Source organism: Bubalus kerabau, chromosome 17 (genome assembly GCF_029407905.1).
Source record: "Bubalus kerabau isolate K-KA32 ecotype Philippines breed swamp buffalo chromosome 17, PCC_UOA_SB_1v2, whole genome shotgun sequence".
NCBI lineage: Eukaryota > Metazoa > Chordata > Mammalia > Artiodactyla > Bovidae > Bubalus > Bubalus kerabau.
Window position 1 is genome coordinate 64907520 of NC_073640.1, and position 27465 is coordinate 64934984.

Sequence of the window (27465 nt, forward strand, 5' to 3'; positions counted from 1 at the left end):
ACAGTGTGGCAGTTCCTTAACAAACGCAACCTCCTGACATGTAAGGAAATAAATTCCATGAAAAGTCGACAAAACAGATTAGTTGACAACTCTGTAAATTCGTGGTAAATCATCTGCAATGCTGATATTCTCACTTTTGATCTATCATTCCCAAATTCTTTAAATAAATATGCACTAAAACTCCTACACTTGCACATTCGATATTACTTTTCTCACTGCTAATGTATGTACCTTCAGATATTTATATATTGCATTCAATGTATGTCAAAGGCATGAGGAAACAGTTCCTTTAAGCCTAGATGAGAGACATGTGCTGAGAATTTTACATGTGGTAAAATTTTACGAATCGTAGTTCAGAATTTTGCAATCATGTTTTTTAATTGTCGTTTCTGTGATTTTGTTAAATTTATATTTGCTAAAATGATCCCATGGAAAGTCTTAGTTCAACAGAAGAAGAAAGGATAATTGAAGCTGGTGAGTTTATGAGAGAATTCACAGCAAGCCTTGAGGGACCCTGTGGAAGGTCAAGGCTAGAACCAGGCCCAGACAGTGCCAGTAAGTGGGACTCAGGCTTATAAGTTGACCCTGGGTGAAATGCTCTGGGCTCCACAGACTGAAGGTGAATCGGTCTCTTCAGACCAAGACGAGCAGGATTCTGATGAGCTCTGCGAGGGTGTCATTGAACGGGGACCTGTGAAGTAGAACCTGGGGATGAGCAAGACTGCTGATCACAATCTTAACACTTCATTCATTACAATCAATTGAAACACTAGAAACCATTCACTTTTATTAATAACCATGTGTTAATTTCACACAAGGTTGAAATTAAACATTTTACAATCCACAGTATGATCCAGGATTAAATCAGATTAAAAGCACAGAGAAATACTCATTTTTCTGATAAAAGGATGTGAGGATCATTATGTTTATGACTTCCAAAACAAACCCTAGGAAACACTTAGTAAACAAGAAATACACTAATTACATGCCTTTTCTGGAAAGGGTTTCTAATACATTTCTAGGTTATCACAGAAGCTGTCTTTATTTCAACATTGTCAAGTCATATACTTCACTTATGCTGATATTATAAAGATAAATCAATATTGTAGTGAACTGTGATTGTGTTCTTAAAGTTCAAGTGATATAAGTAATGACAATTTAGAACCAACTTTTGGAGAAGTTCCCTGGTGGTCCAGTGGCTAAGACTCTGCATTCCCAATGTAGGGGGTCTGGGTTCAATCCCTGGTCAGGGAACTAGGTCCCACATGCTGCAACTAAGATCTGATGTAGCCAAATAAATAAATAGTAAACAAAAAACAATAGAACCAACTTCTTTTTTACTTTAATACATGGAAAGATTTCATGATCACTTATATTATGGCAACCTCCCAGGATACTTCATATGAATAACAAACACCTTCAGTTAGATGTTCATTGTACATTTTACATTGTACATTTTACATTACGGTATTGATGAAAGTGAAAGAGGAGAGTGAAAAAGCTGGGTTAAAGCTCAACATTAGAAAACTAATATCAGGGCATCCGGTCCGATCACTTCATGGGAAGTAGATGGGGAAAGAGTGGAAACAGTTTTTAAACAGACTATTTTTTTGGGCTCCAAAATCACTGCAGATGGTGACTGTAGCCATGAAATTAAGACACTTAGTCCTTGGAAGGAAAGTTATGATCAACCTTGATAGCATACCTAAAAGCAGAGACATTACTTTGCCAACAAAGGTCCGTCTAGTCAAGGCTATGGTTTTTCCAGTGGTCATGTATGAATGTGAGAGTGGGACTATGAAGAAAGCTGAGCACCGAAGAATTGATGCTTTTGAAGTGTGGTGTTGGAGAAGACTCTTGAGAGTCCCTTGGACTGCAAGGAGATCCAACCTGTCCATCCTAAAGGAGATCAGTCCTGGGTGTTCATTGGAAGGACTGATGCTAAAGCTGAAACTCCAATACTTTGGCCACCTCATGTGAAGAGTTGACTCACTGGAAAAGATCCTGATGCTGGAAGGGACTGGGGGCAGGAGGAGAAGGTGATGACAGAGGATGAGATGGCTGGATGGCATCACCGATTCGATGGACATGAGTTTGGATAAACTCCGGGTGTTGGTGATGGATAGGGAAGCCTGGCCTGCTGTGGTTCATGGGGTCGCAAAGCATTGGACATGACTGAGTGACTGAACTGAACCGAACTGATCCTTCATCTTCTAATGGAAAATAGGTAGAAATGGTTGCAACACAACATAAAAAGGCTAATCTTGGAAGCATAAACCGTCAAAAACTTTTTTTCATTCACACTAGAAACAAAGCATAGTATGGATTATATGAGCAGTGAATTACATTCATTTTGCTTTTCAACTAATCTCAAATCAAGTCATTGTAAACAAAGATACATTGCTAATAAGTGTAGCCTTCTAACTGTCAACCTTTATCTCACGATCCTGGCTAATATATCCATTTTCTGTTTTTTAACTATGAATTGCTCTCTACAGTAATTCTCCATCTACAGAAAATTTAGAAAAGAGGATTGATGAAATACTTTCTAGTATGCAATCTCTGTAATTTATTTCAATTTGATTTTTGATTAAATACTTTTCTACATATTTGTTACAACATTTCCATAGGTTTCTTGTATAAACTCTTGTTTTCTGATGTATGTTTAGGGCAAACATCTTCCATCACTTGATCCATCACTCTCCAGCATGTGTTCGGAGATGTTTAGTGAGATGACCACTATGACTAAAGGCTTTGATACAATCTGTACATTTATAAGGTTTCTCTCCAGTATGAACTCGCAAATGTGTAGTAAGAATTGAGTTCCGATTAAAGGCTTTGCCACATTCAGTGCATTTATACCGTCTCTCCCCAGTGGATTTGCTGATGTTTAGTAAGACAAGAACTGTTAATAAAGGCCTTGCCACACTCTGTACAATTATAACATCTGTCCCCCATATGAATTCGGTGATGTTCAGTAAGATTTGAACTTGTAATAAAGGTTTTGCCACATTCTTTACATTTGTGTCATTTCTCCCCAGTATGGATTTGATGATGTGCAGTTAAACTTGAACTTTGAATAAAGGTTTGACCACATTCTGTACAATGATAAGGTCTCTCAGCAGTATGATTTCGCTGATGTCGAGTCAGATGTGAGCAACGGATAAAGGCTTTGTCACATTCTTTGCATTTATAAGGTTTCTGTCCAGTATGTGTTCACTGATGTTGAGTAAGAGTTGAGTTCTGATGACAGGCTTTTCCTCATTCTGTACATTTATAAGGTTTCTCTGCAGTATGCATTTGCTGATTTTCAGAAATTGTTGAGTTGTGATTAAAGGCTTTGCCACATTCTGTACATTTATAAGGTTTCTCTCCAGTATGAATTCGCTGATGTTGAGTAAGATGTGAGCAACGGATAAATGCTTTGCACATTCTGTACACTTGAAAGGTTTCCTTCCTGTATGACAGAGGAAGGTGAGTGAGCTACACCACGGCCAACAAGAGGCGTCGTAAGGTCGAGGGTAGTAAGAAGCCAAAAGCACAGGTACGTAGGGGCGGGGCCAGTGGGGGCAGAGCCTTGCCTCCCCTCACCCCCGCTCCTGTCAATTTTGGGTCTGTTGGTCCTTCTGTCCAGTTGTGCTTCCTTTCTCTACCTTTTGATGCCTTTAAATCTCTTGGATTCCTTCTGGAGCAGAGCTGCTTCCTGCCTGTTCTAACTAGTGTTTCAGACAATTAGGGCAAAAGAGAAAAATTTTGAGAGGTGTCTCTATGGGAATCCGAGGTGTTTTCAGCAAGTTGAAAAACGGGGAAAATGCAAAAGCCCTTTTTGTGAGTGTGTGAAGATGGGTGTCTCCTCAGTGACGAAAAGTAGAACGTGATCACTTCAGCAGCAGCCGCAACAACAATTAACAGAAGCAATCTGTGTATCAACAGACTCTGGCAGGAGTAACGGTATGTCACTTCTGTGGTTATGTTATAAACAACAATGTGGGTCCGGTCTCCCTCTTTCTTTCTGGACTCACTTCCTAAGAGAAAAGCCAACTGCCCTGTTGTAAGCACGTCTCTGGTTACAGTTTCCTCCCAACGGTTCATCTGAGTGATTCAATTCAGTTCAGTCGCTCAGTCATGTCCGACTCTTTGGGACCCCATTGAGTCAGTGATGCCACCCAACCATCTCATCCTCTATTGTCCCCTTCTGCTCCTGTCTTCAACCTTTCCCAGTATCAGGGTCTTTCCTAATGTCACTTATTCGCATCAGGTGGCCAAAGTATTCGAGTTTCACCTTCAGCAACAGTCCTTTCAATGAATATTCAGGACTGATTTCCTTTACGATGGACTGGTTGGATCTCCTTGCTCTCCAAGGGACTCAGAGTCTTCACCACCACAGTTACAAAGGATCAATTCTTCAGTGCTCAGCTTTCTTTATAGACCAACTCTCCCATTCATACATGACCCCTGGAAAAACCATACCCTTGACTACACGGACATTTGTTGGCAAAATAATATCTGTGCTTTTTCATATGCTGTCTAGGTTGGTCATAACTTTTCTTCCAAGGAATAAACATCTTTAAATTATATGGCTGCAGTCACCATCTGCAGTGATTTTGGAACCACAAAAAATAAAGTCTGTCACTGTTTCCATTGTTTCCCGTCTATTTCCCATGAAGTGTTGAGACGAGATGCCATGATCTTAGTTTTCTGAATGTTGAGTTTTAAGCGAACTTTTTCACTCTCCTCTTTCAGTTTCATCAAAAGGCTCTTTAATTCTTCTTTGCTCTCTGCCCTAATGGTTGTGCCATCTGCATTCCTGAGATTATTGGTATTTCTACCAGCAATCTTGATTCCAGCTTGTGCTTCATGCAGTCCAGCATTTCTCATGATGTACTCTACATATGAGTTAAATAAACAGGGTGACCCATGCTTAGGGTGGGGCCAAGAGCAATGCCAGTAATAGGATCACACAAGAGCTTGCTAGAGCATGAAAGGTGACACACAGAGCACACCCCGTGGAGAATATTTTGCGAGGAGAAATATTCAGTGGCTTCTCTCCCAGTGGGTGTGCCCCAATCCCACCAGCCTCACACCACAGATCAGAAACACAGCTCAAATAAATAAAAAACAACAACAACAAAAAACAAACAAACAAACAAAAAAAAAAAAACAGAAACAGAGCTCAGAAACAGATCTGGGGCTCTATTCCACCAACCAGGGAGAGGTATCACCACAGAGAGGGCAGTGAAAACCACAGAGCAATTGGGAAGATCCCCTCAATATCCAGGGCAAGCTCTGGTCATAGTAATCCAATCAAAGCCCAGATCGAGGGGATAAGGGCACAAACCTCTGGATCAACTTCACCCACCAAGTTGCAGACACCAGACAGAGGACTAACTGGGCTCCTGTAGCCGTCAAAACAGAGATCACAGACAGAAAACTGGACAAAATGAGATGGCAAAGAAATAGGTTATATAGAGGAAAGCAACATCAAACCCTACAAGAACCACTAAATGAAGAGAAGATAAGCAATCTAAAAATGACTTCTTGCTTTGAGTCATCTTAAGTGAAGACACCGGACGTTTTCACAAATCCTAGGCTCCTGATAATTCTTTAATCCACTTCTTTTCAAACGTGTTTCTGAGAGTGCTCTATTAGATGTTTCAATCTAAAAATCATAAATGATAGTGACAGAAAACGAATCAGAAACTGAGGACACGTAAGACAGTGTCCGAGGAAGTGGATTACAAATAAGATAAACTAAATAAAGTGCTAGTTCTTAAGAAATTAAATAAGAAGAGAGCCTTTTAAAAATATGGTTGAAACACAGGGAAGTGTACTCATAGCTCTGTGGAGACCAAAGTGGTACGGAAATCAATAGAATGGGGAAGACTGTAGATCTCTTCACGGAAATTGATATACCAAGGGAACTTTTCATACAAAGATGGGCACAATAAAGGACAGAAATGGTATATGGACCTAACAGAAGTGGAAAATATTAAGAAAAAGGGACAAGAATACAAGAAAAGATATACAAAAAAAATCATAATGACCAATAAAACCAGGACCGTGTGATGACTCAGCTAGAGACAGATATCCTGGAGTCTGAAGTCAAGTGGGCCATGGGAAGGATCATTATGAATAAAGCTAGTGGAGGTGATAGAATTCCAGTTGAGCTCTTTCAAGTCCTAAAAGATGATGTTGCTCAAGTGCGGCACACATTATGCCAGCTAATTTGAAAACTCAGCAGTGGCCACAGGACTGGAAAAGGTCAGTTTTCATTCCAATCCCAAAGAAAGGCAACGCCAAAGAATGACGAAACTAGCACACGATTGCACTCATTTCACATACTACAAAAGTAAGGTTCAAAATTCTCCAAGCGTGGCATCAACAGTGTGTGAACCGAGAACGTCCAGACATTCAAGCTGGATTTGCAAAAGGCAGAGGAACCAGAGGTTAAATTGCCAACATACATTGAATCATAGAAAAAGCAAGAGAGTTCCAGAAAAACATCTACTTATGCTTTATTGACTACGCCACAGCCTTTGACGGTGTGGATCAAAACAAAGTGGAAAATTCTTAACAAGATGGGAATACCAGACCACCTTACCTGCCTCCTGAGAAATCTGTATGCAAGTCAAGAAGAAACAGTACCGGAGATGGAACAATGGACTAGTTGCAAATTGGGAAAGGACTATGTCAAGACTGCCTATTGTCACCCTGCTTATTTAACTTATATGCAGAGTACATCATGCAGGAGCTCTCAGCTCGGTGCCTGGGTTGGGAAGATCCCCTAGAGAAGGGAATGGCTCCCCACTCCAGTATTCTGGCCTGAAGAAGTCCATGGATTGTATAGTCCATAGGGTCATAAAGAGGGCTTTTGAACTGCAGTGTTGGAGAAGACACTTGAGAGTCTCTTAGACTGCAAGGAGATCACACCACTCTATTCTAAAGGAAATCAATCCTGAATATTCGTTGGAAGGACTGATGCTAAAGCTGAAGCTCCAATACTTTGACCATCTGATGTGAAGAACTGATGCATTGGAAACATCCTGATGCTGGGTAAGACTGAGGGCAGGAGGAGAAGGGGACAACAGAGGATGAGATGGTTGGATGGCATCACTGACTTGAACGTGAGTTTGAGCAGGGTCTGGGAGTTGGCGATGGACACGGAAGCCTGGCATGCTGTAGTCCATGGGGTCCCAAAGAGTTGGACACGACTGAGCATCAGAACTGAACTGACTGATCGGTATAATTGATTCTCTTTGCTATACAGTAGTACAAAATTGTAAAACAGCTATATTCCAATTAGAACTTTTTAAGCTAATTTCTTTATATAATCTAGAAATGTTTATAACTTGAATCAAATATTAATAATATGGTGCGAAATGTGCTAAGCATTTATGCCAGTTCATTTTAAAATTCTATGAGGTAATTGAATATAGTAAATATTTTTGCATTTTAGAATTGGAGCAAATACACTTAAGATATTTAATATGAGATCATATAAGGAAAAGAGAAACTTTGTAGTCAACCTGAGATGTGCAGTCTTTCATTTTCGGGAGGTTTTGCTTTCTGTAGTGAAAAAAGCTTTTGAGTTTGAAATTTATTTAGAAGGTCCTTCTAGCTCCCAGTGGATAGGAAGTTATAAATCAGAAAACAAAAACCTGTCCCCAGTATTCCTAGAAATTTAGCAGTTTGTCTACCACTTCACTCACACATTTTTGCCTAGAGGTACAAAGAAACTTTCAAAGGACTGTCATACAGTTACTCAAAATGGGCACAGTTTTCCTAGGACCCCTAAGAAATGGAAGAGCAACCAATGAATGCAGTTTCTCACAAGACAAGAGGAGACTTTTAGTTCACACTGTGATGAAGGAAAGTAATCACTGGAGATGAATTTATGAATGATTTAAGAGACAGACTAGGGCAGGTGATACATTTCTATGGCAGCAGTGGACACAAACCCAGGTTTTCCAAAATCATTTCCACTGAAGATGATCTTCCAAAACCACCTGACAAAGGATGACTTCCTCTAGCTCCTTGGACCTCTTATCTGAGTCATCATCTCCAGCCATTCATACCGACCTGGGAATATGGCTGCTGCCTCCATTCTCCTTATAGTCCTGGGATTGCTCAGTTGCTCCAGAAAGGTAATGAGGTCCAGCTTAGAGCCCACAAGACCTGTTCATCAGAGAAAGGAATATTTGTGTTTCAGAGACTCATCAGTGTCCAATCCAATATGTGTTCAGTTGAGACAAGAACGCAAGAGACAATGTTAATACAGCCTGGAAAATGATTTCCCCAAATCCTTTATTCAAATCACCTATATAACACTAACAAATACATAACATCAGATCCTGAGATACTGGTCAAGTACTACGAAGGCAAAGTAAGTGTGTCACTGTGAAATTAAGAAAAGGTGTGCCTCTTGGATGACCCAGAGGGATGGTATGGGGAGTGAGGTGGGAGGGGGGTCCAGGATGGGGAACACGTGTACACCTGTGGTGGATGCATGTTGATGTATGACAAAACCAATACAATATTGTAAAGTAAAAATAATAAAAAAAAATAATCTAAAAAAAAGGGGAAAAAAAAGAAAAAATAAAAAATAACAGGGGTGTCTATTTAATACTACAGAGCTTAAACAATTACCACTAACCTAGAATGTAGTGATAGGTTCCAGTGAAGGGTGTCAGATTCATGATCTCCAAACAAGAAGATTTCACTTTGGGACCACAGACCAGGCACCAGGGTTGATGGCTCAAGAGCATTTGTGTAGCAGAGTTTTATTAAAGTGAAAAAGGGACAGAAGTTTCTGACGTAGACATCAGAAGGGGGTGGAGAATGACCCCTTGCTAGTCTAAACAAGGAAGCTATATACTTTTTTAATCAGTAATTACAATAAATCAAAAGAATGTCTCAAGGTTTTAAAATTTTACCAGACCCACTCCCACAATCCTAAAGGAAATCAGTTCTAAATATTCATTGGAAGTACTGATGCTGAAACTAAGACTCCAATACTTTGTCAAGATGATGGAAAGAGCTGACTTATTTCAAAAGACCCTGATGCTGGGAAAGATTGAAGGCTGGAGGAGAAGGGGACGACAGAGGATGAGACGGCTGGATGGCATCACCGACTCAATGGGTTTGCGTAAACTCCGCGAGTTGGTGATGGACAGGGAGGCTTGGTGTGCGGAGGTCCATGGGTTGCAAATAGTCAGACAAGACTGAGCAACTGAACTGAACTGAACCAGACCCTCTCCCATAATATAAATTCTAAGATATCAGGATTAGCCAGAATGTTTTCAGGAAGGAGAAACTGTGCTCAAGCAGGATACATTTTGTTATATAATCCCTAGTACAGAGTTTAAACCGAGTTTTTTGTTGTTTAATCATCAGTTCTGGGCTTAAAGAAAAAGTCCTGTGTCTAAGACTCATAAAGACATAAAAAAGTCATTTTATGTGTCTAAGACCAAGGAATGTAAAGAGAAAGAAGGTATTTGCCTTTTCCTCCTTTAGAATTGCACACCCGTATCTCCTTCTTGAGAGTCCCAGACCACCCCCCTGCCCCTTCCTCCTCGGGACCCTGGACTTCTTATCAACCTGCCTAGGAATTGACTCACAGGAGGCAGAGTACATCAAGGAAGAAAAAGGTTACAAGCATAATGAATTATCCTGAAGCCTTTCTTTCCAAATTCATACATACCCATTTCCCTTAGAAAGGAGAGATTTCAAACTATTGTGGGAATCAGAAATTTTCAGAAACATTCTAGAAATGATGGAACCAAAACCCAGTAGGTCGATAAGGGATTCTGGAAGGAAGCTGTCATCATCCAAGCAGGCCAGCTTCCTAGAGTTCTCTCACATCACGTCCCTGTACAGTGCCCATGGAAAATTTTGTGAAAATTCTGGACCACTGAATTGAGTCACTGGGCTTCCCAGCTGGCTCAGTGGTAAAGAATCTGCCTTCCAGTGCTGGAGATGCGGCTTCAGTCTCGGGGTGGAGAGAATCCCGGGGAGGAGGAAATGGCAACCCACTGCAGAATTCTTGCCCGGAAAATCCCATGGACAGAAGAGAGTTGATTCTACGTATAATGGCACTTTCAAACTCTGTCCTAAATATCTAAATGGCATGCAGGTGCCAAGTCATCACTGCATTTCCCAACGTCCTTAAAATCCCAACACCAAACCACATCCCAGTGGGAGTGAGGATAGGAGTGACTGCAAATGCTGATCTCTCACAAAAAGAATATTTTCAACAGTTGAATGTCGCTGATTGACGTTGAGAATTCATCATGCTCCACAGAAAGTGAGGCTGCAGACAACAGAGAAAATGCTCTGGGACACAAGGAAGTAGTCTAAAGGGCTGATCTGCACTATCATAAGAAGAAATAGGAAAAAATAAGATGATAATAAATGCCCGGGAAGAAAAATTAGAAGCAGAGAGCTAAAGGCTTGCATATTCTCATTCGGGCATTTTAGGAGGAAAGCAGACACAGCCTGAGACCCAGGACAGGATATTTACCTGAGCTGCCATTTCCTCCCCTTCTTCCTCCTGCTCTGTCTTCTCTGGGGATATTACGCGGCAAACGCACTTCTGAGTTTTGAGAAAATACCTTGGAGGGCATCAACACAACTTTCTAACCTGCAACCACCGCTCCTACAAACACAAGGATTTTGAAAAGCTGAGAAGACCGACCTCTCCTGTCCTCTGTCTCAGGAGAGATTCAGGGACAATCAATTCCTACCTAGAGACCAGCCTGTGAACTCATTTCTTGATTGTTCTTTCCCCATAGAGAGCTCCTAACACTCTGCTCACACAGATGATGTGAGCTGACTGACTTCCCCGGTCCAAATCCAGCTAGACCAACCCTGCTGCCTCTCCTCACACTGACTCCGGGGCTCAGCTCTAAGATGGACCAGATGGACCAGGAGCCACGTCCTTAACCCGGGCCTCTGCTTAGAATCTCCTGGAACACTGCCTACAAACCACACTGATGCTCCCACAGGACCACATAGAACTCTGTTGGGAGGGCATCAGTGAGGTCATTTCTGAAACGGGTCACGTGATCCTGATGGGAAACCAGAAGGAAACCACTTGGCTAGAGATTCTTTCTGAACCATTTCAATGAATACAAATCCCTGGTGGTCAGGTGCCCACTCCAAGAACTTATGAATCTGCAGGTCTACAGTCGGGCCGTGAAAGGAGTCATCAGCAAATCCCATTTTTTCTGATGTTTCTTCCCCGAAACCAACGTTCCGGAGTCCTGAGCTCAAAATCTCACACTCACCACACCTAAGACCTCTCTGTAGGGGACGATTTAGGGCAGGAATTTCTGAGAGAGGTTAAAGCTAGAATCAGGCAGAGAAAACAGGAGTACTTGGACTTCAGCTTTTATACTTTACCCTGAGTGAAGTGCCTCAGGCTCTCTAGGCTGAGTGTGGGTTAATTCATTCAAACCAAGTCAAGGATTCTAGTGAGCACTGTGAGCGTGTTGAAAGGTTGTTGTTCAACCAAAAAAGACCCCTGGATTCTTGGCCTCCTGAGGAGAAGAATTCAATCTGGAGCCAGAGATGAGGCTTGATCGCTCAGAGCTTCTGTGTAATAAAGTTTTATTAAAGTATAAAAGAGAATAGAGAAAGCTTCTGACATAGACTTCAGAAGGGGCAGAAAGAGTGCCCCCTCGCTAGTGTTAGCAAAGGAGTTACATACTATTATTTAGTTATTCCAGTGAATCAAAAGACTGTCTGGAGGTTGTAAAGACCTCACTAGGCCCACTCCCATAATTTACATTTTAAGACAATAAGATTAGCCAGAAAGTTGTTTTCCCGAGTGTCCTCAAACAGGAAAAAACCACGTTTGTCCTTTCTTCCTCCTTGAGAATTCCAGACCCCTCTCTCCTTGGGGACCCCTGGACTTATCAACCTGCCAAGAAATTGACTCTCTCAGTGTGATTGAACGGGGGTCTGTGGCTAGACCCTGAGGTCCAGCAAGACTGCTGGTCTCAAGGAAGGGGTTCATCTAGTGCATGTGCTCACAAGACTGGCTGGTGTGAGCTCAAGGACCTGCAGGCTGCCTGATCCCCAGACAGATGCTGAGGCAGCAACATCATGGAGCAGTTTAGGGAAACTGTCAACAATACTCTGTATCATCTTTCTTACTAGAATCATCCCAGTGTCTAAGCAGTTACAAAATGAAAGAGGAGATACAACCTAGAAATGATGGAATGTACATGAAGTTATGAGAAGTTTAAATCCAGTGAGTAAACTAATTTCCCCATATGCCATCTTTGTGTGTTACCGAACAGTTAATTGCGGTCTCTTCACTACAACCTTAAATAAGGTGGGCGAGGTTGCTGTTGGTGGTGGGTTAACATTTCATACATTACAACAACCGAAACAATAAAAGCCATTCACTTTTATGAATAACCATGTATTAAATTTCACACATAGTTGAAATAAAACCTTTTACAATCCGCGGTATGATCCATGATTAAATACAGATCAAAAGTACGGAGAAAGATATTCCTTTGTTGATAGAATGATGTGAGATTTCTGATTTCCATGGCTTACCAAACAAAGACTAGGAAGCACTTAGCAAGCATGATATGCACCAATTCCATGCCTTTTCCAGGAAAGCTTTCTTACGTTTCTAGGTTATTACTGTCCTTATTTCAACACTGTCAAGTAGTAATCATGACTTGTGTTGATATTATAAAGATACATCAATATTGCAGTGAACTGTCATTGTGTTCTTCTTACAAATGAAGGATATTACTATTGAAACATTACAACGAACTTCTGTCTTTCTTTAATACACGGAAAGATTAAATGATCACTTACTTCATGGCAACCTCCAGATATTTCACGTCAACGACAAATACCTCTATTTAAATGTTCATTGTCCATTTTACATTATGCTATCCTCAATCTTCTAATGGAGATTAGATAGAAATGGTTCCAACACAACATAAAAAGGCTAATCTTTAATAAAACATCAAAAACCTATGTTTGCAAACACACTAGAAAGAAAGCATAACGTGGATTATTTGAGTGGTGAATTACATTCAGTTCAAATAACGTCACATCACATCATTATTAACAAGCATATATACATTGCTGAGAACTGTAATGTTCTAACCATCAACCTTCATCTCACGATTCATGCTAAAATATCCATTTTCCACCAGTTTTAACTATGGAGTGCTCCCTGCAGTCATTCTTCTTCAGAGAAACTTCTGAAAGGAAAATTGATGAAATGCCTTCTAGTACGCATATTTCGGAGAAGGCGATGGCACCCCACTCCAGTACTCTTGCCTGGAAATTCCCATGGATGGAGGAGCCTGCTGGGCTGCGGTCCTTGGGGTCGCAAAGAGTCGGAGACGACTGAGCTACTTCACTTTTCACTTTCATGCATTGAGAAGGAAATGGCAACCTACTCCAGTGTTCTTGCCTGGAGAATCCCAGGGACGGGGGAGCCTGGTGGGCTGCCATCTACGGGGTCGCACAGAGTCAGACACGACTGAAGCGACCTAGCAGCAGGAGCACGCATCTTTACTTCGATTTAACTTTTGATTAAATACCTTTCTATATATTTGTTACATCATTTCCATTGGTTTCTTATATAAACTCTTGTGTTTTCTGATGCATGTTTAGGGCAAACGTCTTCCATCACTTGTTCCATTACTAGGGCTTCTCTCAAGTGTGTGTTCTCAGATGTTTAGTGAGATTACTAGTATGACTAAAGGCTTTGTCACATTCTGTACATTTATAAGGTCTCTCTCCAGTATGAATTCGCTGATATTGAGTAACATGTGAGCACTGAATAAAGGCTTTGTCACATTCTTTACATTTATACGGTCTCTCCCCAGAATGAATTAGCTGATGTCGAGTAAGAAGTGAGGGACGATGAAAGGCTTTGTTACATTCTTTACATTTATAAGGTTTCTCTCCAGTATGAACTCGAAAATGTGTAGTAAGAATTGAATTCCGATTAAAGGTTTTGCCACATTCTGTACATTCAAACGGTCTCTCCCCAGTATGCATTCGCTGATGCTTAGTAAGACTAGAACCCTTAATGAAGGCCTTGCCACTTTCTGTACCTTTGTAACATCTATCCCAAGTATGAATTCGGTGATGTTGAGTAAGGGTGTTTTCGTAATAAAGGCTTTGCCACATTCTTTACATTTATAAGGTCTCTCTCCAGTATGAATTTGCTGATGTTCGGTAAGATGTGAGCCACGATAAAGGCTTTGTTACATTCTTTACATTTATAAGGTCTCTCCACAGAATGAATTCACTGATGTCCAGTAAGATGTGAGGAACGGATAAAGGCTTTGTTACATTGTTTACATTTATAAGGCTTCTCTCCAGTATGAACTCGCTGATGATAGGTTAGCTGTGAGTAGCAGATAAAGGCTTTGCTACATTCTGTACATTTGTAAGGCTTTTCTCCCGTATGAATTCGCCAATGTTGAATAAGATTTGAGTTGTGATTAAAGGCTTTGCCACATTCTGTACATTTATAAGGTTTCTCTCCAGCGTGAATTCTCCGATGTTTAGTAAGAAGTGAGCTATGGTTAAACGCCTTGGTACATTCTGTACATTTGAAGGGTTTCCTTCCTGTATGAATTTTCTAATGTCTACGTAGATGGCATGAGTTACTAAATACTTTCCCACATATATTACACTTGTTTTCTTTCTGTGGATTCTGAACAGTCTGCTGTTGAGTAAGTTCTGAAGACTGATTAGAAACCTTCCCATATTCAGTACAAGTCCACTCTTCAGTACAAGTACTCTTATCTAGGGAAAAGCCTGACATTTGATCAAAGGTATTTCTACATTTATTACTTTTAGAATCCTTGTTTGATGTATCGGTACCCTGATGTTTCCTAAGGTTTGAGTCTCCTTCAACCCTATACCCATTTTCATTGCCTGAATACCTTCTCAGTCCACCATAAATACTCTTGTAATTATTGGAGCTGGAGCTGTTACTTAAGGTCTGACTCATTTTATTACATATGGAAAGTTGTTGTGTATTAACCATATCACAATATTTACTGAACAATGATGGCTGGATTATGTCTCCTCCATTATTATCAACATTATATATCATGGAATGGAGAGAAAATATCTGTCGGGGGAAGAAAAATGACTCTCTGCTCACGGATCTCTCAAATTGATTAGATAGTGAATTTTCCCACTCAGTGTTAAATTGTAGGTGTTCAGACATCCCTGAATGTATGTTTAGCTGAAGCCTACGTTCACAATTGTATGAATGAGGATTTGCAGTAGAGACTAAATTACCTTCCATATTTTCCACATGTCCCTTCAGAGAATATGTAGGTTTCAAAAAAGGATGGAAATCTTTTCTTAAACACTTACACTTCTCGGCAGATATTGAAGATTGAAGTTGGTGTTTTCCCAGTTCGACTCACGTTGCTCATTGCTTTTGGCAGTATTGTTAGCATTACGTGTAACTGCCTCCATTTCTTTATGTCCATATAAACATCCCTCTGTCTTTCATATACCCTTGTATATTCCCAGTCTTTCATTAAATTTAAGTTTCTGAGGTGAAATATTTGATATATTCCTAGGTTTGCTTTTGGGAATACATCTTCTAACGCTGCATTCCTCGGCATCAAATCCTGGGTGTCTTGTGGAGACATAGCTGAAAGATACCAAATAACAAGTAATTTACCTGCTATTCTCAGTGAATATCTTTAAAGATTTAAAGAAAATTGATGACCATTAGCTAGTTTAAAAATAAAATAGAGACCGAAGGATCAAGATGCCAGAGGCTTAGGCAGATGCGGAGCTCATCTGTCTGTCCACAAATGAATGAGAAATGGAACAATTCTCTCGGAGCCCAGCTGAACAGTAGCAGAGGCCCTTGGATATCTGAAAGGACAAGAAAGATTCCTGCTGAGCCAGGTAGGACAAAAGAAAGAAGGAAAAGGAAGAGGAGAGGAAGTGGGTTGGGGCGTGTAACCCAGCCGGGAGATGAAAGTGAGGAGATGTCTCCATATCCGGGGAAGACTCTCACTGGGGGAGCTCAGTTTGGACAGAAGGAAAGCCTCATTCTCTGTGCGAAGAAAACATGGCAAGCAGCGTGTGGCAGCAGGACAGAGTGAGACCTGCACACAGGGTGCTGACCCCAGCCCTGTCCACCCAGCCTTAGAGGCATGTCCACCAATGCAGACAAGGGCTGGGTGCTGAAATGTGGGGTTTGTAGAGCGGACCGAGGCAAAGGACTACTATTGGCTATGAGGAAACATCCTGAAGGGATGGCCATGACAGAGGAGCTCTGCAAACAAGATGCTTGTGGTGAAGCCTGAACCACCATAGAGCAGAGTGCCATTGGTGAGTGACGCCCAAACAAGAAGCCCATTGCATCCCTTGTCCCTTGTGCCGGCCTCTGCTCTCCAAGGACTATGAAGAACTCCATCCACGTAGGACTTTTAGCCCCCAGCCAGGGCCTCCCCCATCCAACGCCTCCACAATCAGCAGAATCCTGTGCTCTGGGGCAGCTTAAGGAGAAGACACTTGTGAGTTGGCCACACGCACAGATGGAGCTGAAAGCACAGGTGAAACCCAGGGATAAAGAAGAAACCTGAAACCTCTCCTTGGAGCAACACAAACCAAGGGCTTACACCCACGACCGGCCTTGTAACCTCAGCCTCTACAGAGCATCTGAATCAACAACCAGCGCTCTCTCAGTCATGGCAGGTGTAGCTTTAGCAGCTGTAGACTTTGGGGGCTTCTACACAAGGGGGGTTGGGCCAGGACAGAGCCTGAGCTTCTCCGTAGCACCACAGCGGGTTCAGCTGCACACTCAATGCAATCCCAGGACCTGACTTCACTGAATCTATGCTGGTGACCTTGCGAAAACAACATCTGAGAGACACCAGGGCCATGTGCCATCATGCCCATGGTTAAGGTGGTCCAAGAGCAGTGCCAACACTACATATCATGAGAGCCTGCAGAACGCATGAGAGGGGACACCAGAGCACACCCTGAGGTGCACATTCCTAGAGGAGCAATACTCAGTGACTTCTCTCCCAGTGGGTGTGCTCCAATCCCACCTGCCTGGCACCACAGATCAGATTCACAGCAAAGACTCAGATCTGGGGGCTCTATTACTCCACGCAGAGAGCAGGCACCACCAGAGACAGGGCAGTAACAACCACTGAACAAGGGGGAAACAGCCCTGAATATCCACGGCAGGCTCTGGTCACAGTTCACAGCAATCAAAGCACAGATCAAGAGAGGATAAGAGCACAAACCTCTGGACCAACCTCATCTACTAAGGTGCAGATACCAGAAGGAAGATTAACTAGGTTTCTGCACCTTTCAAAACAGAGACCACACACAGAATGCTGGACAAAATGAGATGGCAAAGATATAGGTTATAGGGGAAGAAACAAGATAATAACCTCCAAGGACCACTGAATTAAGAGGTGATAGGCAATCTAATAATTCCATCTTGCTTTTAGTCATCTTAAGTGGAGACACCAAACACTTTCACAAATCCTAGGTGCCTAATAATTTTTAAATGCACTTCTTGCCACACATGTTTCTGAGAATGTTCTATTAGATATTTCAATCTAAAAATCATAGATGATAGTGACAGAGAACTAAGCAGAAACTGAGGACACATAAGACTGTGTCCGAGGAAGCTGAATAGAAATAAGATAAACTTAATGTAGTACTGGTTTTAAGAAATTAAATAAGAAGATAGACTTTAAAACTATAATTGAAGGAGGGAATTCTACTCATTGCTCTGTGGAGACCTAAATGGGAAGGAAATCAATAGAACGGTCAAGACTAGAGATCTCCTTAAGAAAATTAGAAGTACTGGGAATATTTCATGCAAAGATGGGAACAATAAAGGACAGAATCGGGATGGACCTAAAAGAAGTAGACGATATTAAGAGAAGTTGGCAAGAATACAGGGAATAAGTATACAAAAAAGATCTTAATGACCGAGATAACCACGATGGTGTGATCACTCACCTAGTAACAGACATCCCGGAATCCAGAGTCAAGTCAGCCTTAGAAGGCATGAACACGAACAAAGCTGATGGAACTCCAGCTGAGCTATTTCAAGTCCTAAAAGATGATAATGCTAAAGTTCTGCAACTCGATAGGCCAGCAATTTTGGAAAACTCAGCAGTGGCCGCAGGACGGGAAAAGGTCAGTTTTCATTCCAATCACAAAGAAAGGCAATGCCAAAGAACGCTCAAACTACTACACAATTTCCCTCATTTCAAACAATAGCAAAGGCTCAAAATTCTCCAATTGAAGCTTTAACAGTACCTGAACCGAGAGCTTCCAGATGTTCAAGCTGGATTTAGAAACGGCAGAGGAATCAGAGATCAAATTGCCAACATCCCTTGGATCATGTAAAAAGTTAGAGAGCTCTGGAAAAACAATTACATCTGCTTTATTGACTACACCACAGCCTTTGATTTGTGAATCACAAGAAACTGTGGGAAATTCTTAAAGAGATGGGAACACCAGACTACCTTACCTGTCTGCTGAGAAATTTGTATGCATGTCAAGAAGCAACAGTGAGAACTGGACATGTGACAACGGACTGATTCCAAATTGGGAAAGGAGCACATCATTTGTCACCCTGGTTATTTAACTTATACGCACAGTACTTTATGCGACATATCGGGTTGAATGAAGCACAAATTGGAATCAAGATTTCAGGGAGAAATATCCATAATCTCAGATACACAGATGACACCACCACCACCTTACAGCAGAAAGCAAAGAGGAACTGAGGAGTCTCTTGATGAAACTGAAAGAAGAGGGTGAAAAAGCTGGTTGAAACTCAACATTCAAAAAGCGAAGATCAAGGCAGTGGTCAGATCGTTTCATGGCAAACAAGGGGAGAAATAGTGGAAACAGTGAGAGACTTTAAGTTTTGGACTTCGAAAATCACTGCAGATGGAGACTACAGCCATGAAAGTAAAAGACGCTTGCTCCTTGGAAGAAAAGGTATGACCAACCTAGGCAGCATATTAAAAAGCAGAAACATTACTTTGCTGACAAAGGTCCATCTAGTCAAAGCTATGGTTTTTCCAGTAGTCATGTATGGATGTGAGAGTTAGACCATGAAAAAGCTGAATGCCGAAGAATTCATGCTTTTGAGCTGTGGTGTTGGAGACGACTTTTGAGAGTCCCTTGGACTGCAAGAAGACCACACCACTCCATCCTAAAGGAAATCAGTCCTCAATATTCATTGGAAGGACATGGTGAAGCTGAAGCTCCGATACTTTGGCCACCTGATGCAAAGAACTGATGCACTGAGAAAGACCCTTATGCTGGGAAAGATTGAAGATGAGAGGAGAAGGGGACGACACAGGGTGAGATGGTTGCATGGCATCACTGACTCAATGGACATGAGTTTGAGCAGGCTCTGGGAGTTGGTGATGGACAGGGAAGCCTGGTTTCTGCAGACCATGGATCGCAGACTCAGACTTTACTGAGCAACTAAAGTGAACCGACTGATATTTATAATTAATTCTCTTTGCTGTATAGGAGTACAAAATTGGAAAACAGCTATATTCCAATTAGAACTTTTAATAAAGATTTCTTTATATAATCTAAAAATTGTCGTAGTTTAAATCAACCATTAATAATATAGTGGAAAATGTGCTAAGATTTTATGTCCATTTATTTTAAAATTCTATGAGGTAATAGAATATAATAAGTATTTTAGCATGTTAGAATTCAGGCAAATACACTAAAGATATTTAATATGAGATCATATAATGAAAAGAGAAACTTTGAAGTCAACCTCAGATGTGCATTGTTTCATTTTCACCAGGTTTTGCTTTCTACAATGAAAACTTACTTAAATTTGAAATTTATTTAGAAGGTCCTATGTGTCGCTCCCAGTGGATAAGAAATTATAAATCAGAGAACAAAAACCCGTCCCTAGGATTCATAGAAGTTTGGCAGTTTGTCTACCACTTCACTCACACATTTCTGTCTAGAGGTAGAAGGAAATGTTAAAAGGACTGTCATACAGCTACTCAGAAATGGGCAGAGTTTTCCTAGGGCCCCCAGAAATGGAAGAACAACGAATGAATGCAGTTTGTCACAAGGCACGAGGAGACTTTTAGTTTACACTGTGATGGAGAATGGACATCAGTGGAGAAATAACTCCAGAAAGAATAAAGGGATGGAGCCAAAGCAAAAAGAATGCCCTGCTGTGGATGTGACTGATGATAGAAGCAAGGTCCAATACTGTAAAGAGCAATATTGCATAGGAACCTGGAATGTCAGGTCCATGAATCAAGGCAAATTGGAAGTGGTCAAACAAGAGATGGCAAGAGTGAATGTTGACAATCTAGGAATCAGCGAACTGAAATGGACTGGAATGGGTGAATTTAACTCAGATGACCACTATATCTACTACTGCGGGCAGGAATCCCTCAGAAGAAATGGAGTAGCCATCACGGCCAACAAAAGAGTCCGAAATGCAGTACTTGGATGCAATCTCAAAAATGACAGAATGATCTCTGTTTGTTTCCAAGGCAAAGCATTCAATATAACTGATCCAAGTCTATGCCCCAATCAGTAACGCTGAAGAAGCTGAAGTTGAACGGTACTATGAAGACCTACAAGACCTTTTAGAACTAACACCCAAAAAAGATGTTCTTTTCATTATAGGGGACTGGAATGCAAAAGTAGGAAGTCAAGAAACACCTGGAGTAACAGGCAAATTTGGCCTTGGAATACGGAATGAAGCAGGGCAAAGACTAAAAGGGTTTTGCCAAGAAAATGCACTAGTCATAACAAACACTCTCTTCCAACCACACAAGAGAAGACTCTACACATGGACATCACCAGATGGTCAACACCGAAATCAGATTGATTATATTCTTTGCAGCCAAAGATGGGGAAGCTCTATACAGTCAGCAAAAGCAAGACCAGGAGCTGACTGTGGCTCAGACCATGAACTCCTTATTGCCAAATTCAGACTTAAATTGAAGAAAGTAGGGAAAACCACTATACCATTAAGGTATGACCTAAATCAAATCCCTTATGATTATACAATGGAAGTGAGAAATAGATTTAAGGGCCTAGATCTGATAGATAGAGTGCCTGATGAACTATGGAATGAGGTTCGTGACAATGTACAGGAGTCAGGGATCAAGACCATCCCATTGGAAAAGAAATGAAAAAAGCAAAATGGCTGTCTGGGGAGGCCTTACAAATAGCTGTGAAAAGAAGAGAAGCAATAAGCGAAGGAGAAAAGGAAAGATATGAACATCTGAATGCAGAGTTCCAAAGAATAGCAAGAAGAGATAAGAAAGCCTTCTTCAGCAATCAATGCAAAGAAATAGAGGAAAACAACAGAATGGGAAAGACTAGAGATCTCTTCAAGAAAATCAGAGATCCCAAAGGAACATTTCATGCAAAGATGGGCTCGATAAAGGACAGAAATAGTATGGACCTAACAGAAGCAGAAGATATTAAGAAGAGATGGCAAAAATACACAGAGAAACTGTACAAAAAAGATCATCACGACCCAGATAATCACGATGGTGTGATCACTGACCTGGAGCGAGACATCCTGGAATGTGGAGTCAAGGGGCCTTAGAAAGCATCACTACAAACAAAGCTAGTGGAGGTGACAGAATTCCAGTTGAGCTATTCCAAATCCTGAAAGATGATGCTGTGAAAGTGCTGCACTCAATATGCCAGCACATTTGGAAAACTCAGCAGTGGCCACAGGACTGGAAAAGGTCCGTTTTCATTCCAATCCCAAAGAAAGGCAATGCCAAAGAACGCTCAAACTACCGCACAATTGCACTCAACTCACACACTAGTAAAGTAATGCTCAAAATTCTCCAAGCCAGGCTTCAGCAATACATGAACCGTGAACTTCTTGATGTGCAAGCTGGTTTTAGAAAAGGCAGAGGAACCAGAGATCAAACTGCCAACATCCGCTGGATCATGGAAAAAGCAAGAGAGTGCCAGGAAAACATCTATTTCTGCTTTATTGACTATGCCAAAGCCTTTGACTATGTGGATCACAATAAACTGTGGAAAATTCTTCAAGAGATGGGAATACCAGACCACCTGATCTGCCTCTTGAGAAATTTGTATGCAGGTCAGGAAGCAACAGTTAGAACTGGACATGGAACAACAGACTGGTTCCAAATAGGAAAAGGAGTACGTCAAGGCTGTATATTGTCACCCTGTTTATTTAACTTATATGCAGAGTACATCATGAGAAACGCTGGACTGGATGAAACAGAAGCTGGAATCAAGATTGCCGGGAGAAATATCAATAACCTCAGATATGCAGATGACACCACCCTTCTGGCACAAAGTGAAGAGGCACTAAAAAGCCTCTTGATGAAGGTGAAAGCGGAGAGTGAAAATGTTGGCTTAAAGCTCAACATTCAGAAAACGAAGATCATGGCATCCGGTCCCATCACTTCATGGGAAATAGATGGGGAAACAGTGTCAGACTTTATTTTTTCGGGCTTCAAAATCACTGCAGATGGTGACTTCATCCATGAAATTAAAAGACGCTTACTCCTTGGAAAGAAAGTTATGACCCACCTAGATAGCATATTCTGCTGGGAGCAGTAGTTCTGCCCCTGGCAAAGGTCATGAGGAAGGAGGCTCGGCATACGCAAAGGCGGGATCGAGCCTCAGGAGTCCCCCTGGAAATTCTCGAGCATCTACCCTCCAAAATCAGTGTCTGCCTACTTTCTGCTTTGTGCTCTCACCTACACCTCTGACTTTTTGGGGGGCCGTCCCCCACTACCTCTCTCTGAAAAACGAATTAACTTACAGCTCCTGTTACTAATTCCTGGGTGTGACAGTGTTTCAACCTACAAACTCCTTTGGAAGTCCTCTAGCCTGCCTGAATAGGTTTTTCCAGCCACATGTGTTTGTTCAGAGCCTCCCAACTGTGAGAGGCATGAGATGTTCTAAACTGTCTGAATACAGATTCCTTTGAGCAGTTAAAAGATTGATTAGAAATTGTATTGGTGAAGGGTTTTTCACTTCTTGCGCCAATGTTTGCTGCTAAGTTTCCATATCCCTTACCTGCTGTGTTCCTGGCAATGTATTGATTAATATAATTGGTGTAAGTGGTAGCTTTAATGTTTGTAATCTTGGGCCCTTGAGTTAATTCTTTTTCTTGTTATACCCCACCACACCTTTGCCCTATAGGAATGCAACTTTATCTAATGCTTTTGGAGGGTGGCGCCTGACTTTAATCACCTTTAGAGAAAAATAAGTTTCTTAACATGTTAACAGGCCTCCGGGCCAGAAGATGATGCAAATCACCTAAACTTTTGCATATGATAAGTTTGCAGGAAGAAAGCCTGGCTTACTGCATGACTCTACCCCTTCCCCCATTATCCTCTATGCATAACTTAAGGTATAAAAACTACTTTGGAAAATCATATAGATCACTGGGAAATAATGTATTCACTTAGCCCAAGTAACAAAGAAGATTTCAAAGGTAAACCTAGAACAGATCACTTCAGAGGTAAAGAAACTTAAAATCCATTATCAAAGGCAGCTCAACATCGCAAGAAAACATGTATTTATGCACAAAACTCTTCCCTTGGTGTCCTCTTTCCATAAAACCTTATCACTTTCTGTACCCATTACTTTGTTCTCCCATGCTGAAAGAGCCACCTCTAAGTCAGACCTACTTCCTTTTCTCTTCATAAAATGTAATTTCTTTCCTCATACCTTCTTTACTGAAAATACACATGCTACTTTCCTGAAGCAGCCTAGAACTTAAGCATTTTGTGGATTGGTGAACATAAATACCAGTGATAAGCACTAAAAGAAATATTCTAGAGAACATCTCAGGATGGCATCAAGCATTAGTCATGAATAGTCCAACATCTCTACTTTCTCTGTAAGAGGAAGTTAGTCCTCAGTAATGAATGTTTCAGAATCTTATTTTATTTGCAAATGACCTAGCTAGTCAATAAACTTCCATCACTTAGTTTGGCACAGCCCTAGAAAGTCAGGATACCGAAATCGAGAGAATGTTTTAGAGAGATATTTCTAAAGTATAATTATTCTTAAAAGAGTTTCCCTGAAAGACCATATCTCTTTTACATTTTCTTTGAAGTTTTTTTTTTTTCTTTTTTCTTTTTTCTTCCTCTTTCCTAGAGGTACTTTCCTGGTTGAGAAACTTGTAACAGATATAAAAATATAACAATATGTAAGTAATAATAAACCTAGGCACAATGAAAATACTGTGCTTAATGACTCTTAGACATATCTACATTAGATTAGCAAACAAACATTAATGCTAGATATTTAATATTTCCCAGTTCACGTGCATCTGAAATTCACTTAGGTAAATTTCTCTTGGAGTTAGAATTGTCTGATTTGTAAGCACTTACCTTCCTTGAGGTGAAGTGAGTGAAGTCGCTCAGTCATGTCCGACTCTTTGCGACCCCGTGAACTGTAGCCCACCAGGCTCCTCCGTCCATGGGATTCTCCAGGCAAGAATACTGGAGTGGGTTGCCATTTCCTTCTCCAGGGGATCTTCCCAACCCAGGGATCGAACGCAAGTCTCCTGCATTGCGGGCAGATACTTTAACCTCTGAGCCATCAGGGATGCCCTTTAGGCCATTTAAATTAGAACTCATTTAGAACTTCAGCAATATTATAAAAAAAAAAAAAGCACACTGAGCCATACATAAATCCAGACAGACAGACAGAGATTTCATAGTTTCCTGGTTAAGATTTAAAACATCTCTTTGACCGTTTGTTTGTTTGGCTTGAAGTTCTGATTTGCCCCAGGCTGAGTCAGGTCTCAGGCAAAGTGGGCAGTGACATTCAAGGACATGGAAAGGGTTAACTACAAGCTTTTCCCTAGGCAGGCCTTTTAACAAGCTGCTGCTGCTGCTGCTGCTAAGTCGCTTCCGTCGTGTCCGACCCCATAGACGGTAGCCCACTGGGCTCCCCCATCCCTGGGATTCTCCAGGCAAGAATACTGGAGTGGGTTGCCATTTCCTTCTCCAACCTAGTTGTTAACAAGCTAGTTGTTTTAAAATGTATATGCAAAAAGAACCGGTTTTGCAGTTTCCAAGGGAAAGAAACTTTTATTTTAACCAGTTTTCTCCAGTCTAAAGAATATCAGGGCCATCCTGTGTCAAAAAGTTACCTTTCCTTTCTGTAGTCTTAGTTTTATAGCTAAAATATAGACCAAATTATGCTCAAATTGACTCTAATATCAGGGGCATTTCAGCTAATAAAAATTTTGGACTGTCCCTGTGGTGGAAAGTGAGGTCTTTGTCCCATCAGAAGAATCTGAAGGCCTAAGGGAATTTGCAGGACTGGGGGAACCTTGGTCCTTGGCAGCCCTGAGAAACAGGAGTACTCAGAAGGGAATTCTTTAGGATGTTCAGGCGTGGGGGAAGCTTGGTTCCCTCTCCACGTGAGAGATAAGCTTCCTTAGAAAGGGATTCTTTAGAAATGTTAGGACAGTTTTTGATCCTTCAGGCTTTTGAATATAGAAGAAACCTGGACCAAAGGGAACCTCAGAATCCTTTCCTAGAGATCATGGGGATATAAAAGGTCACATAGAGGTCATCTAGGAAATCTGATGGAGAGAGAGAGAGGGACAGGAGACAGGCAGGCAACAGAATGTAAGGACATTCTGAATCCTTTCCCGTCTTTTGGCAAAACCTAGTGAGCCATTCAGAGGCCATTTTTGGCGGTCCCCTGTTTGTTTTGGAGCCAGGCCTTTTGAAGGCTGACAAGTATCCAGTTTCTGAGAATGTAGACAAAGGTTGAGTATGAGAGCCTCCTGGGATGTAACAGAACCCACTCATAGCCTATCTACCATAGAATGGGAGTACTGAGAGTCACTGGCTGAGAGAAAGACGTCCCTTTTCCCCCAGTGGTCTCTCCGTGTGACTGAGGGCACAGAATGGCCGAGCGGCCCAACAGTCACATCCAACAGTGAGAGGAGACCTCTGAGAACCATGCAGCTAAGCCACCAGGTGACACGGGCAGAGAAAGACAGAAATTCCTGGGAGCAACCAGGTGACTCACCATTTGGTGATTCCCTGAAACGTGGAAGGCACTCTTGGGATGGCTCAGAGGCAATACCCAGGCTTCTGTAAATCAATCCAAACCAAAATGGAAAGAAGAGAAAGTGACAGGGAAGAAGGCTGAGGCATCCGCCGAACAATATATCCGGGAGGTGGTGGCCTGGGAAGAATGCTTTCTGTTTTGCTTCAACCACTATGAGCCTGACATGGTGGACGGAAGTTGTCTTGCTGCGGGTGGATGCCCTTGTGGCCTGATCCTTTCTGTGTGCCCCCCATCCTCACATGGGAGTCTTTCTGTGGCAAGAGCCCTAATGGCTTTTACGTGTCTGATCTGCGCCCACAGAATATTGGTTGGAATAGTCCTCATTTGCCAAAAAAAAAAAAAAAAAAAAAAAAGGAGAGACCCTCACCCATTCAAGTGGCAGATACTTTGGGCGCAGTGAGCAGTGGGGCGTTTGGAACACACCAGAGGGTAACCCTGGCCAGCATTCCTCAGTTGCCTCCAGAGCAGTTGCCTTTTGGATGAGGGTCCCTGTGAGAAAGGAGAAGTGAGGGCAGGGGTGGGTTGGGGTGGGGGGGCAAGAGACTCCAAGTCCCTGAACAAGCCACAAAAATGTCACGGTCTGGGTGCCGGTTGGAAAAGAATTTCCAGACATGAGACAATACGGGTTTGGTTTTTCAGTTTCTGCATTCTAAGACCCTCCTTGGTTTTATCTGCTCTTCACTCTTTGGGTAACCACAACCTTGGCAGAAAGAATCATTTTAACTATTTAGTATATGCTCTGTATCTTTCTGATTGCTTTTATCAGAGTCTTGAAAGTGCAAGAGAAATAACTAAAAATCAGTAATGTTGCTCTTGTACTTTTTGGCACAGATTTTAACAAATAGCCATTAAATAGCAGAGCTTAAACATTATTTCAGTTTATGTACTTCAGACTTTAACTAATAAAACACAGATTCACAGTGACAACTCTAAGAAAAGTTGATAGAAGTTTCTGTAACTGAAAAGAATACTAAAGGCAAGAAAAGCTTTAGTCACTCAGTCTGTCCCATTCTTAGTGACCCCATGGACTCTAACTTGCCAGATTCCTCTGTCCAAGAAATTCCCAAGCAGGAATACTGGAACGGGTAGTCATTCCCTTCCCCAGAAGTTCTTCAGAAAAACAAAGCAAAAAGACAAGAAGAAGAAAAAATTGATCAAGTCATGTTAATATTTTCATACACACAGTTCAGTTCAGTTGCTCAGTCGTATCTCACTCTTTGTGATCCCATGACCAGCACGCCAGGCCTCCCGGTCCATCACCAACTCCCGGAGCCTACTCAAACTCATCTCCACGGAGTACAGACATACACTCAAATGGGGCTATATGCTCATTAGGGGGAAGAGAGAGACATTTTCATG

General features: G+C 41.6%; 1 long non-coding RNA gene across 1 annotated transcript; it reads right to left on the bottom strand.

Moving 5' to 3' along the window:
* Nucleotides 1-270: 270 nt before the first annotated feature.
* On the bottom strand, nucleotides 271-26371 carry LOC129632213 (uncharacterized). The gene is made up of 3 exons (XR_008704426.1): nucleotides 24405-26371; nucleotides 8080-8175; nucleotides 271-691 (listed from the first exon to the last, which is right to left on the bottom strand). It is a non-coding gene; the product is annotated as an uncharacterized LOC129632213 (long non-coding RNA).
* Nucleotides 26372-27465: the final 1094 nt, after the last annotated feature.